The 14,090-nt window shown below is 48.2% G+C and overlaps 2 protein-coding genes across 5 annotated transcripts in view; one reads left to right on the forward strand and one right to left on the reverse strand.

The window, feature by feature from the left end:
* MCF2L2 (MCF.2 cell line derived transforming sequence-like 2) overlaps positions 1–14,090 on the reverse strand; it is a 155,803-nt gene that overhangs the window by 93,121 nt on the left and 48,592 nt on the right. The gene's annotated exons all lie outside the window — the stretch shown is intronic.
* B3GNT5 (UDP-GlcNAc:betaGal beta-1,3-N-acetylglucosaminyltransferase 5) overlaps positions 1–14,090 on the forward strand; it is a 26,489-nt gene that overhangs the window by 1,175 nt on the left and 11,224 nt on the right. The gene's annotated exons all lie outside the window — the stretch shown is intronic.

Genomic DNA, 14,090 nt, shown 5'->3' on the forward strand with positions numbered 1-14,090 from the left:
GGAGGCGGGGAGGTGGGCGGGCGGGCTGCGGCCGTGCTGGCTGCTCCTCGCTCCGACCCTGCCGAGTCGTCCTTCGCAGCCTGCCGTGGTGCTCGGTCGCTTGCTCAGCTCCCGGAGTCACAGCTTCGGTTCGACTCCGAAGAGTCTGCTGGCCCGGCCCGTGCGGGGTTCCCAAGTTGGCGATCACGCTCCAGGGGCCGAGCGGAGCCCCGGCGGCTGCTAGCCCGCGTGCAGGGATTCTCTGGAAGGGCAGCCGCTAGAACTGGGTTTGCTCCTCTGTGCTTTTATTTTGGGAAACCTCGCCTGGTCCCTGTGGGGGAGGGCGAGGGACGTGAGACGCTGAAACTGACCCAGAAGCGGCGACTGCAGTGTGTTAAGTGGTGGCACCTCCGACCCTGAACTTTCTAAAAGGGCGATTAGTGATTAATTGCTAAGGTTTGAATTTTCTCAAAAGAAAGTCCTGGTCGGTCTTCTATCCTGTCACAAGGGAGGAGGGGAAACCTGCACTTTGGAGCCAATTGCTTTGCTTTTAAAGCAAGATCAATCCAATAGCCGCAATGTTTCCGTTCTGAACGGCAACTGCTCCTTATTCTCGCCCCCGCCCCCACGCGGTCCGAGTATTTATGAGCACGCTGGGATGAGGGTGACTCGGCGGGCCCATCCCAGCCTCTCCTGCTCACCCTGACTCCTCAGGTCAGAATGAGTATTATGCAGGACTAGTCCTACTGGAACTCAGAGACGCTGCTCCCGAGGAGGTGAGAGATGGAGGGAGGCGGTGTAGACGCCTCACCGCTTTGCTCACAGAGATTACCACATAAAGTGCAGGCCCCATCCAATTTAAAAAGTCACAACGTATTTTATTAAAATGGAGACTAAATTTCCCTTTTACTCAAAGACATTGAAATAGCGAGACTGTAAGAAGGAAATAGCTTTCTAATATAGAACGGCTTGAATAATAACTCAGGGGTTTTGAAATGGGTCATCTTTTAAAATGGGTCACTTTGGCTGGAATCATTGCACTTGGTGACTTTCACACTGTAAAGGGTAAGGTTCTCTTCAGGCCCAGTGGCGCAGAGGGTGCGTTTTAGAACACAGGATGTGGTGGAAAGGAACTGAGAGAAGTTCAGAAGGGAGGAGTCTCTTCTCAAAGTGACAACATACACCTTAATTTCAAGAATACTACATATCCTGGATGAGTAGGTTTACAGTTTGCATGTTATGGTAGATCACACCTTGCTGGGGCTGTTTCCTTAGTGAGTCTTGATCCCCACGTTGGGATAATCCCGGGAGGAGATGAGCTCACTGCCATCCATCCAGAAGCTGAGGCACAGCAAGTTACAAGTGCCCAGCCATCTGGCCCAACCTGTCAGCACGGTGTAGACCCAGAATTAAGTCTGCAACAGCTAGCAGTTGTATCAGTTTCTGTAATGATTACGTATTAGCTTACATGCACACTGCAGGCCATCCGGTGGCGTGGTGGTTGAGGAAGGCGGGTCCCACAGGGACAGCTCTGCAGTTCCAGTCCTAGACCAGGTGGCCTGGAAACCCCAGCAGGCTCAGGTGGTGTGCACGGGGAGAGTGAAGGAGCGGAAGTGGGGGTTACGCATGGCCATCTCTGTTGGGGTGGCCTTCCCACTTTCCCTCTCTGTCTCTTTCTGGCAAATGCAGCTAGATTTAAAAAGAAGAAGAAGAAATTAAGAATTATGAAAAAGAGAATCTTTATATTTAGAGACAAGAAACTCGATCAGGTAGATGCAACTTTTGAATAAACAAAGGCTTTTCTTGCTGTTTGATTTTTTTTTTTTCTTTAACATTTTACGGTGAAAGAGGAACTCTCCTACATTGTTTGTGGGAGTGTAAATTGGTCCAGCCACTGTGGGGAACAGTATGGAGGTTCCTCGAAGACCCAGCAATCCCACTCCTGGGTTTCTACCCAAAGGACAGGAGAACGCTTGGTTGGATAAGCGCTTGCACCTCAGTGTTTACTGCAGCATTATTCACGATCGCTAAGACATGGAACCACCCCAGATGTCCACAAACAGATGAATGAGTGGAAAAAGCGTGGCACATATACTCTATGGAATACCACTCAGCCATACAAAACAAGACCCTGGCATTTGATAGAAAGTGGTTGAATATGGAAGACTTATTGCTGAGTGAAACAAGCCAAGCTATGAAAGAAAGATATTGTATGTATCCATGTAATATATACTGACTAGCTGCACTCTATGGTAGAGACTGAAATACCTGAGGTCACAAAAGCAGTGAAAATAGTTACGGATGCTGAAGACAGTGTGGAACTGGGGGGAGAAGGGAAGAGTATAGAGGAGAGCAAGAGAACAAATAGAGAGGCAGGACGTTAGTGGGACACAGATGCGGTTTATTACCTGTTGATGATGACGTGTATAGTATTCTCAACTGGACTGGTCTGAGAAGTATTTCATGTTGTGTAAATTCTCTTTACAAGCCAAGTGATGTATAGTGATTTAATATTTTAAAAAAAATAATGAGAATAAAAAAATAACAATAATTTTAAAAAAATTTAATGCTACAAATTCATGGCTGGCCTTGGTCTGTAGCATGGTAAGATTTATCTGTAGTGAAGGGTTTAACACTAAAAGACACTTTTCTGCAGAAGAAAATGACCTCTCAAGTGGGCAGGCAACAAAACCCCCAAAGTTCATGTTTAAAATACAACAGTGTTGGAACCGGCAGGTGGCATGGTGGTTAGGTGCTGGACTCCCACAATGCTGACCACAGTTCAAGTCCTGGCCATGGCAGCTTTCTTTCCCACTTTCCCTCTCTCTCTGGTCAAAGTTAAATAAATAAATAATTTTAAAATAAAATAAAATATTGTAATGTAGCCTCAGATGCAACTAAAGTTTTATTTTTTAGGTTTTTGCCATAGGGCGTGTGTGTTCTCCAGAGAGAGAGACAGTGAGAGGGAAAGCGAGAAGCCCCCCACCCCACGTGGATGACCACACTGCAGTCCACTTCCACTCTCCTACAGGAATTGTGGGCATGCGTGTACTTCAGCAGGCATGGTTTCAGGCTGCAGTGTCAAGACTTGCACAGCGATCGGCCACTTGGGAATCCAGCACCTTAACCATGACGCCACCTACTGGCACGCCCTCTTTATCTTTTCAGTTTTTTAGTGTTTTTTTTTTGGGGGGGGGTAAAGAATTTTGCTGTAGGGCACGTGTGCTTGCTGGAAATAGAGACAGAGAGACAGAAAGTAAGAAATCACCCCCTGGGGGGGAGGGCCACGTTGCAGTCCCTTCCCCATTCTTCTCTCGGGATTTTGGGCATGCACGCACATGCACTAGGCATGAATTTCAAGCCACCAGGTCCGGGACTTAAACTGCGGTTGGTCATGTGGGAGTCCAATGACATAACCATTATGCTATCTGACGGTTCTGTTTTAAATTTTTGTTTGTTTGTTTTAGTTTTTAAAAATAAGCTTATTTTTTCCACGAAAGAGAAAGAGAGAGACAGCCCAGCAATGTCCTCCCCCTCCCCCCCCAGCCTCAGTTGATGCCTGGCACGTGCACTCGGGCGCAGACCTGGGGCCTGCACGTTCTGGTCAGTTATGCTACTCCATGCCACTGTCTGGTCTGGGCCTGGAAATCCATTTCAGATGCTTATGGGAAGCATAATATTCTCATAATATTCTCTCCTGTCAAGGGGACTGGAAGACCGTGTTCGGTCAGTTAGGAGTGATACTTCTATTTTCCGTCTCAATAATATTAGGTTTAGTAAGTGGCCATTAGCATCAGATCAATATTTCTTTTTTTTAATAATTATTTTAACTTTATTATTATTTTTCAATTTGAGCAGAGAGAGGGAGAGAGAGTCAGAGAGGGAAATGAGAAAGGAAGCCACCTGGTCTGGAACTTGAACCATGGTTGACCATGTGGTAGTTCTAGCGCCTTTAAGCACCACACCACCTGCTGGCTCCCAGCATCATATTGGTATTTCTAAAAAGTTTATATTTTGTATTTTTTCTATAGGGTACCTGTACTTGCTGGGGGAGAACGGGGGGGGGGGGGATTTTTCCCCGGGTTTTACCACCTACAGCCATGCCAGAGTCCCTTTCCATCCATCCCCCACTTGGGATTTTGGGCACATATGCACATGCGCCCAGTGTCTGGTGTGTTTTTCTTTTCTTTCTTTCTTCTTCTTCTTTTTTTTTTTTTTTTTGTTGTTGTTGTTAAAGAGTTATTTATTGGGGCCAGTAGGTGGTGTGGTGGTGAAGGCACCAGACTCCCACATCCACATGGCTGACTGTGGTTCAAGTCCCAGTCCTGGTGGCTTGCTCTTTCTCTTTCTCTCTTTGGTCAAACTGGAACATAATAAATAAAATAATTCTTTAAAAATAATTCTTTAATTTTATTTATTATTATTTGTTATTTTGAGGAGACAGAGAGAGAGGTGGGGGGAAGTTGAGAAAGCAAATCGCCAGTTCTGAGCCTTGAACTGTGGTTGGCCATGTTGGAGTCCAGTGCCTTAACGACCATGCCACTTGTGTGCCCCCACTACCAGTGTGTTTTCCAAGCTGCTGGGTCTGGTACTTGAACTGCTGTTGGCCACGTGGTATCCCAACCCCTTAAACTCTATGCCACCTGTTGGCCCTGCAATGTTTTCTAAAAACTCATATCTAATTATTATTTTTTAATTTTTAAAAATTTTTGCCATAGGGTGTGTGTACTTGCCTGAGAGAGACAGAGAGAAAGGGAAAGTGAGAAATTCCCCTAGGTCCAGGATTTGAACTGCAGAGTCAGCCATGTGGGAATCCATTGCCTTAACCACCACACCACCTGCTGGCCTCTGATTAATAATTTTTTTTTTTTTTTGGCGAGGTTTTTTGCTATAGGGCGCGTGCGCTCACCAGACAGGCAGAAAGAGACATAGAGACAGAAAGCGAGAAATCACCCCCCAGGGTGGATGGTCACGCCGCAATCCCTTCTCCTCCGTTCTCCTCTCGGGATCTTGGGCACGCACGCACACACGCCTGGCGTGAGTTTTAAGCCACCGGGTCCAGGACGCGAACCACGGTCGACTACGTGGGAGTCCAGCGACATAGGCATTATGCTAACTGCTGGTTCCCTGATTAATAATTTTTGAGAAGAAGCATATTAAAATATAACCTCCCAAAATATCAGCCATCTACGCACTAACCCACCACGGCAAAGATCCACGGGCGGTTTCTGGAGAAAAGGAGTGGGCGTGTGTGGAACCCTGGGTTTGACCACCCGTGGCCAGGCAGTTATCTCAGACGACCCTCAGGGAACATCGTCAAGTTTGGGGCTTAGAAGTCAAGCTCACTGGCCAGGAAATGGAAGAAGGAAGAATATGCACCTCCCTTTATCTGAACTCTAGAACTCTTGGTTTCCCTGCTGTCTCCCACCTCCATTAGGCCCAGATTCCAGGTTGCACCAGAGTGTTGACTGACTCTGGTTGGAGACGTCACCTCGGCATCTCCGCAGCCTCCCTGGCCTGCCACCTACTACACAGTGCGGGCTAAGTTCGCATTTGCTGCATTAGTTAAGTGTAGGTGTAACCTGCTCTCAGAGCTGCTCGGCATATGCCTGCCACAGGGCGGGTGCTTAACGAGTGGCAGCCCATAGTAAGTGGTGACCTAAGTGGTGACCGACCAGACACAGAGCAAGTGCTTCTTTCATTGTAGACCATCTGACTGTGGTAAACCCTCAATCAGATGTCGTTTCTAAATACAGCATCTGCGACAGGTAGTGACCTGCCACTGGACAACAGGCACAGACCAGGTTACAGTCATCATTTTTGTAAACCGCCAGAGGGCCTGTGCACCAGAGCTAGAAAACCAGAGAGAAAGGGAGAAGCCAGCCCCCGGTGGAGTGCGGTCACCCTGCAACCCCTTCTCCATGTCTGTCCTGGTGGGGTCTTAGACATGCATGCATACACATCTGGAGTGGGTTTCAAGTCACTGGGGCTGGGATTTGAATCGTGGTTGGCCATGTGGGACCTGGCTCCCGTAACCACTAGGCTGTGGGGTCAGCCCTGTCACCCTGTTTCTGAATCCACATTTTTCTTGGTTTTCATGATTTCACCCCCAGCTCACATTTCTAAACTCTCTTTTTTCATCCTAGCTTCAAGCCAGGTATCTGAATTCTCCCACGTAAGCCACAACTGCTTCTCTTGTGTGCTCTGAAAAACTACCACGACAGTCCCTCTTCGGATGTCTTCTCCCTTCCCCCGCCATTCCATCCTTGAAACCAGCTGAAATGCTTCTTGCCCCCTCCCTTCTCTCTCTGAACTGTCTCTTCTCCTTCCTACCCGTTATTCTAGGTCCAGCTGGTTTGTCACGTCTCCGAAAGTCTCCAGTTTCCATCTTCTCCCCCCTTTCCGCATCTGAGGCAAGCTCTCCCCTCGAAGGGTCTCTAGTTTAGTATTACAGGTTTTCGATCAGACTCCTAGATGAATTTTACCCTGACCTTCCATTTCTCTAACTGAATACAACATTTCAAATATTAATATTTTTTTTTTTTTTTTGGAGAGGTTTTTTGCTATAGGGCGCGTGCGCTCACCAGACAGGCAGAAAGAGACATAGAGACAGAAAGCGAGAAATCACCCCCCAGGGTGGATGGTCACGCCGCAATCCCTTCTCCTCCGTTCTCCTCTCGGGATCTTGGGCACGCACGCACACACGCCTGGCGTGAGTTTTAAGCCACCGGGTCCAGGACGCGAACCACGGTCGACTACGTGGGAGTCCAGCGACATAGGCATTATGCTAACTGCTGGTTCCCTGATTAATAATTTTTGAGAAGAAGCATATTAAAATATAACCTCCCAAAATATCAGCCATCTACGCACTAACCCACCACGGCAAAGATCCACGGGCGGTTTCTGGAGAAAAGGAGTGGGCGTGTGTGGAACCCTGGGTTTGACCACCCGTGGCCAGGCAGTTATCTCAGACGACCCTCAGGGAACATCGTCAAGTTTGGGGCTTAGAAGTCAAGCTCACTGGCCAGGAAATGGAAGAAGGAAGAATATGCACCTCCCTTTATCTGAACTCTAGAACTCTTGGTTTCCCTGCTGTCTCCCACCTCCATTAGGCCCAGATTCCAGGTTGCACCAGAGTGTTGACTGACTCTGGTTGGAGACGTCACCTCGGCATCTCCGCAGCCTCCCTGGCCTGCCACCTACTACACAGTGCGGGCTAAGTTCGCATTTGCTGCATTAGTTAAGTGTAGGTGTAACCTGCTCTCAGAGCTGCTCGGCATAATGCCTGCCACAGGGCGGGTGCTTAACGAGTGGCAGCCCATAGTAAGTGGTGACCTAAGTGGTGACCGACCAGACACAGAGCAAGTGCTTCTTTCATTGTAGACCATCTGACTGTGGTAAACCCTCAATCAGATGTCGTTTCTAAATACAGCATCTGCGACAGGTAGGTGACCTGCCACTGGACAACAGGCACAGACCAGGTTACAGTCATCATTTTTGTAAACCGCCAGAGGGCCTGTGCACCAGAGCTAGAAAACCAGAGAGAAAGGGAGAAGCCAGCCCCCGGTGGAGTGCGGTCACCCTGCAACCCCTTCTCCATGTCTGTCCTCGCGGGGTCTTAGACATGCACGCATACACATCTGGAGTGGGTTTCAAGTCACTGGGGCTGGGATTTGAATCGTGGTTGGCCATGTGGGACCTGGCTCCCGTAACCACTAGGCTGTGGGGTCAGCCCTGTCACCCTGTTTCTGAATCCACATTTTTCTTGGTTTTCATGATTTCACCCCCAGCTCACATTTCTAAACTCTCTTTTTTCATCCTAGCTTCAAGCCAGGTATCTGAATTCTCCCACGTAAGCCACAACTGCTTCTCTTGTGTGCTCTGAAAAACTACCACGACAGTCCCTCTTCGGATGTCTTCTCCCTTCCCCCGCCATTCCATCCTTGAAACCAGCTGAAATGCTTCTTGCCCCCTCCCTTCTCTCTCTGAACTGTCTCTTCTCCTTCCTACCCGTTATTCTAGGTCCAGCTGGTTTGTCACGTCTCCGAAAGTCTCCAGTTTCCATCTTCTCCCCCCTTTCCGCATCTGAGGCAAGCTCTCCCCTCGAAGGGTCTCTAGTTTAGTATTACAGGTTTTCGATCAGACTCCTAGATGAATTTTACCCTGACCTTCCATTTCTCTAACTGAATACAACATTTCAAATGTACTTTGGTCAATTTTTCTAAGGCAAAGCCATCCTAAGAGATCTTAAGAATGGGACCCGCATGTGGCGTGGAGGTGAAGGCACTGGGTCCCACACGGCTGACTGTGCAGCTCGAGCTCCCGACCCTGTGGTTTGGGACTCGTACCCAACGCATGTGCATGTGTGCCCAAAATCCTACGAGAATGGAGGAGAGGTGGTCGGGGTATGCCTGTCTCCCTGGAGGGTTGTTTCTCCCTGTCCCTCTCTGTCTCTCTGTCTCTCTGTCTCTCTCTCTCTCTGGGAAGCTCACATGCCGTATGGCAAAACTGAAAAAAAGAATAAAGAAAGAAATCTCAAGAATGTTGCAGTGAACATTGTTCTTCTAGTGAGCCAAATAGAGCAGTCATTGTGCCTGCAGACCCTTAGTGGGGTGTCGGGGTGGAGTTAGGAGTGCTGGCAATTTCAGCGTATTTTGGATCACATTAGAGGTGTGGGCATGCGTGCATTTTAGGCAGTAAGTCTTAATTTTACTGATTGGTTTACATCACTTAATCATTTTCATTTGTATGCCATTTTATGAGCCACCTCTGAATAAATCTATCTTTAAATTTATCCTACTATGCATACAAGCAGATCTTTTTCTTCTTTTTGTAATTTGCCAAAGGGCATGTGCACTTGCCAGAGAGACAGAGAGAGGGAAAGTGAGAAAGCATCCCCGGGGATGGTGGCACCACAAGTCCTTCTCCGTCTCTCCCTCCTTTCAGAATCTCGGGCACGCATTCACACGTGCTTGGCATGTTTTTCAAGCCATGGGGTTTGGGACTCAAAATCAGCATTGGCCACGTGGGGTCCAGCTGCCTTAACCAGCATGCCACTGGCTGGCTCCATGCCAGAACTTTTGATCCTTCCTTCCTTCCTTCCTTCCTTTCTTTTCTTTCTTTCTTCTTTCTTATTGCCAGAGAGCAATTGTGTTAACCAGAGTGAGACAGAAACCAAGAGCGAGAGAGAGAGAGAGAGAGAGAGAGCGAGCGAGAGGAAGCACCTTCCAGTGGGTGGGGCTCTGCTGCAACCCCTTCTCCACAGTTCCCCATCCTGTTGGGATTTGTGGCGCGTGCACACGCACAGATACACACCAACAAGGTGTGTTTCTAAGGTTGCCGGGGTAGGAATGCAGACCGTGGTCAGCCACTGGGACCTGGCTCCCTTCACCACGAGCTCCAGGGCTAGCCCAGGCCAGCTTTTATTCACCTCTCCCCCACAAGTTGCCAGTCTGGGGCTCGAACCCTGATCAGCCATGTGGGAGTTCAGCACCTTACCCACCATGCCAGCTGCTGGGCCTGAGTTCAGCTTTTTGATAAAGAATGATAGCTTTCCCAGGGCTAGGGCGTGTGTACATGGCTGCTTGTCCTTCGTTTTAACCGATACTGGCTCGTCAACCACTTGCTTACACCCTGAGTTTCCTCTACTGTACTCCTCTCTCTCCTTCCCTTCTCCTCCTCACCCTTGTGCCCCTCTAGGCCTCTGTCTGCTGTGTCTTTCCTCCCCACCCTCTTTGTGGAGGGAAGACTTTATGTACTGAAAGGACACCCACCAGTGGGGCTACCTGTGCCCATGTTCTAGGGCTATCGGCACCAAGTGAAGGGGCGGGGAGCTGAGACGAGGGCTGGGGAGGGCGTGGGGAGAGCAGGAGACCGAGCGCTGGCAGAGGAGGCAGCAGACATAACCCAGCCAGCCTCACACGGAGCAGGGTCTGTGCTCCGGGGCTCTTGGCCCTGCCCCACCCACTTCCCTGCCCTCCGCCCCCGGGCGACCTGCAGGAAGAGCCATGGCAGTGCCAGGGAAGGGCCAGCTAGGAGCTCCGGACAGGCCAGAACCGATGACTGCTCCGAGATGCCGGGGGTCTGGGATTTGTGGAGGTTACACGCCTAACCGGGTATCTCTAGCTCACTGCCTCTGTTTCTTTTTCTGTAAAATGGGGAGAACATTCTCTTAGACGTTGTGAGGCTTAAAGCATTATTTACACGTGAAGCGTTCAGAATAGTGTGTGGGTACAGCAAATGTACCCACGTTAGAAACCGTTGCTAGTGTGGGTAAAAGACGTTTGTTGCTTAAGTAGGCGAGAAAAAAAACTGACAAGAATTGTATTTAAAAGAGCAAGCAACCCTGACAATGCAAACAACTATGTCACAAGAATGAATACTGAGAGCCAAGCTTCAAAAAGGAAATGTTTGATCTCTCTGAAACCTTTATATTTCAGCTTTTTAAAAATAATTATTTAACCTTATTATTATTTTCCATTTGATCAGAGAGAGACAGAGAGCGAGAGAGAGGGTAAGTGAGAAAGCAAACTACCAGGACTGAGACTTGAACCACAGTCAGCCATGTGGGAGTCCAGCGCCTTTAACCACCACACCACCTGCTGGCCCCGATATTTCAGCTTTTTAAATTTGTTTCAGATTCTTTTTTTTTAAAGAATTATTTCATTTAACTTTATGTATGTATGTATGTATGTATTTTATTTGACCAGAGAGGGACAAAGTGTGTAAGAGAGAGGGAAAGTAAGAAAGCAAGCTGCCAGGTCCAGGACTTGAACTGCCGTTGGCCATGTGGGAGTCCAGCACCCTTAATCAATCAAATTGCCTACTGGGAAATTTTAGCTCCTTACATAACTTCTCTAAAATGTAATAATACTCAGTAATCCTGTGCCACTATTTCTTTAGTAAAGACTTAGGGCCTACCTTTCCCCCTATTCATTTGATATTTCGCTGTCTTCATTTCGTTATAATAAGCAAACTGTTCAACTTAGGAAGAAACATAACTTTGTGCATAGAGGTGAAGCTCTTGTAACAGATTTACACTGTTGTTGTTTAAAGAATTATTTACTTAATTTTATTTATTACTATTTTAATTTGACTAGAAAGAGAGATGAAATGAGAAAGCAAGCCACCAGGTCCGGGACTTGAACTGCAGTTAGCCATGTGGGAGTCCAGTGCCTTAACCATCATGCCACCCACTGGCTCGCACTGTTGGTTTTATAACCCAACTTCCCCCTCTCTCCTCCCCACCCACTTTGCTAAATTTGGACTAACGCTGAGTCGAGGACTAACTGTAAGTGTATTCTTGGTGGAAGGAGGATCTCCAAGTGGCTTCTAACATTTGCCCATGCCTTGAGAAGTCTCATGGCTAAAGTCACTGCTGCAAAACACCCAGTGACGGCTGTGGAGCAGAATTTTCCTCTTTCATAGGCTTCATATTGGAAAGACTCAAATTTGAACTAAAGAAAAGTGTAACAACTGAGAGGCGATCTCATTTTTCACACCTAAAGAATGCCTTGTACATCCGCGTTTCAGGTTGTTTTCTTCTTTCTTGAGCAAATGGAGTAGGCAGTTAGTACTGAATAGTAACCAGCTGTATTTCTTAGCACCAACTAGTCTAAATAATTTATTAAGAAAAACTTAGGAAGATAAAATTACAGCTTTTCCTGTAAATTCAGGACTTTTTTCCCAGAGGTTTAAAAAAAATAATTATTTAATTTTACTTACTTATTCATTTATTTTAATTTAACCAGAGAAGCACACACACACACACACACACACACACACACACACACACACACACACAGCGAGAGAAAGGGAAAGTGAGAAAGCAAGCCGCCAGGTCCAGGTCGAACCATGGTCAGCCATGTACGAGTCCAGCGCCTCAACCACCATACCACCTGCTGGTCCCAGGAGAATTATTTTTTTGATCAAGTCCTGGAACTGGTGGCTTAAAACTCATGCTGGGTGCGTGTGTTTGTGTACCCGAAGTTCCAAGAGGAGAATGGAGGGGAAGGGATTGCGGTATGGCCATCCACCCTGGGGGATGATTTTTCGCTTTCTGTCTCTGTCCCTCTGGCAAGACATGCACCCTCTAACAAACATCTCTCGTTTTAACAACAATTGAAATAAGAGTATCATTTAATGGTAGATTTTAGTTCCATTTAGAAATAAAGACAGTGAGAAATGAAGACAGTGAACAGCAAATGAATAGGTAAAGGCAAGCCCTAAGTCTTCTTTTAAAAAATAATTATTCCTTATTATTGTTAATATTTTTGTCATTTATTGTTATTATTTACTTGTTATCATTATTATTTTATTTGTTACTGTTATTTTAAAACTTGACCAGAGATAGAAAGGGAAAGTAAGAAAGCACGCCCCCAGGTCTGGGACTTGAACCTCTATCAGCCATGTGGGAATCCAGTGCTTTAACCACCATGTCACTTGCCAGCCCTGGGCCCTACATCTTTTTTATTTTTATTTTTTTTAGAGAGATTTTTGCTATAGGGCACATGCACTTGCTGAAGAGACAGAGAGAAAGTAAGAAATCACCCCCCAGGAGCGGTAGCCACGCCACTGTCCCTTCTCCATTCTCCTCTCGGGATTTTGGGCATGCACGCACACGCGCCCACCGTGCGCTTAAGCCATGGGGTCCGGGACTGAACTGTGGTCAACCACGTGGGAGTCCAGCGACGAAACCATTGCGCCATCTGCTGGTCTCCCCAGGCCCTAAGTCTTAACCAAGGAAACTGGTGGTGTGTGGGTGCATGCCCCAAATCATGATAGGATGGAGAAACGGAGGAAGGACTGCAGAGTGACCACGCCGCACTGCTCGGGGCGGACCCTCTCTGGCAAGTGCACATGCCTTCCGGCAATATCAGAAAAAAATAATAAAATAGATCTTTCAGAATCGCAGGGTACAATTCATTAATGGTTCATCTGACCCCTTTCGGAGGCTTCGGTGTCTTAAAAGGGGAGACAGAAGTGTGTGTTGTATATAATGAAGGCCGGGCCGTTCCATGGTACTTACACACACACGCACATTCAATAAGAAGGTAGAGTGGTGTACACAGAAACATTGGTTACTGCATTTTTGGTATCCCCTTGAATTTACTGCCAAAGTGAAAGTAAACACTTGCTGCCCCCCCCACCCCCATCCTGGCCCTGGCACCAGGTGACTCGGAGGGAATGGAGAGTGGGTGAGCCCAGGGGGCACCCGTGGGGATGTGGGGTTCCCACCAGCCCAGCAGCTTTGACTTTCTCTAGGAAGCAGGCAGGACCTGAAGGCATCGGTTGGGGGTCAGCCTGGCTGGGAGGGGCCTGGGCTGGGGGGAGGTCCAGGCCAAGCCAGGAGGGTCACTCTGCCCACTGCAGGCAGGGCCACGTGCGGCCATGCGTTCTGTGTGCAGACCTGCAGGTGAGGGAGAGACGAGGAGACGAAGTGCTCCAGGGGCTGGGGGTGCCAGGGTTGCCGGGGTTGCCGGGGTGGAAGGTCAGGAGCCAGGAAGGTCCTGGCTTTTTCCACACTTGCCAGGAGGGAGGGTACAGAAGGAAGGTCAGGACACTGCTGGGTGGGGTGGGTGTCAGGGAGCAGGCGGTGGGCACAGGTGGAGAGTCAGAGGGTATGCTGAGGAGCATCCTGAAATTTCACAGGAAATGCAGTTCTAGGAAAAGCCATGAGACTTTCTGGCTGATCCATTGCCGTGAGCAGTACCACATGCATGCACTAGGGTGAGGTCCTTGAGACCTTGAGTGTTGTGTCTACGAAACAGCAGGCAGAAGCGTGGTCTCCCCTAAGGTTAGACGCCACTACTCGACTGCAACAATGGCCAAAAACAGTGGTCCAGAAACATGGACGGAAACAAAATTGTGTGGATTTTAAATTAAAATCCACCAGGCCGGCGGTCTGAGTCCCTGAACCTATGGCTTAAAACACGCGAGGCACATGTCCAAAATCCCGAGAGGTGGAAGAATTACGGTGTGGCCATCCCTTGTGGGGATGCTTTCTTTTCTTTTCTTTTCTTTTTTGAGAGGTTTTCGCTATAGGGCGTGTGCGCTCGCCAGACAGACAGAGAGAGACATAGAGACAGAAAGCGAGAAATCACCCCCCGGGG

This window comes from Tupaia chinensis, unplaced genomic scaffold (assembly GCF_000334495.1).
Source record: "Tupaia chinensis unplaced genomic scaffold, TupChi_1.0 Scaffold000212_1, whole genome shotgun sequence".
NCBI lineage: Eukaryota > Metazoa > Chordata > Mammalia > Scandentia > Tupaiidae > Tupaia > Tupaia belangeri.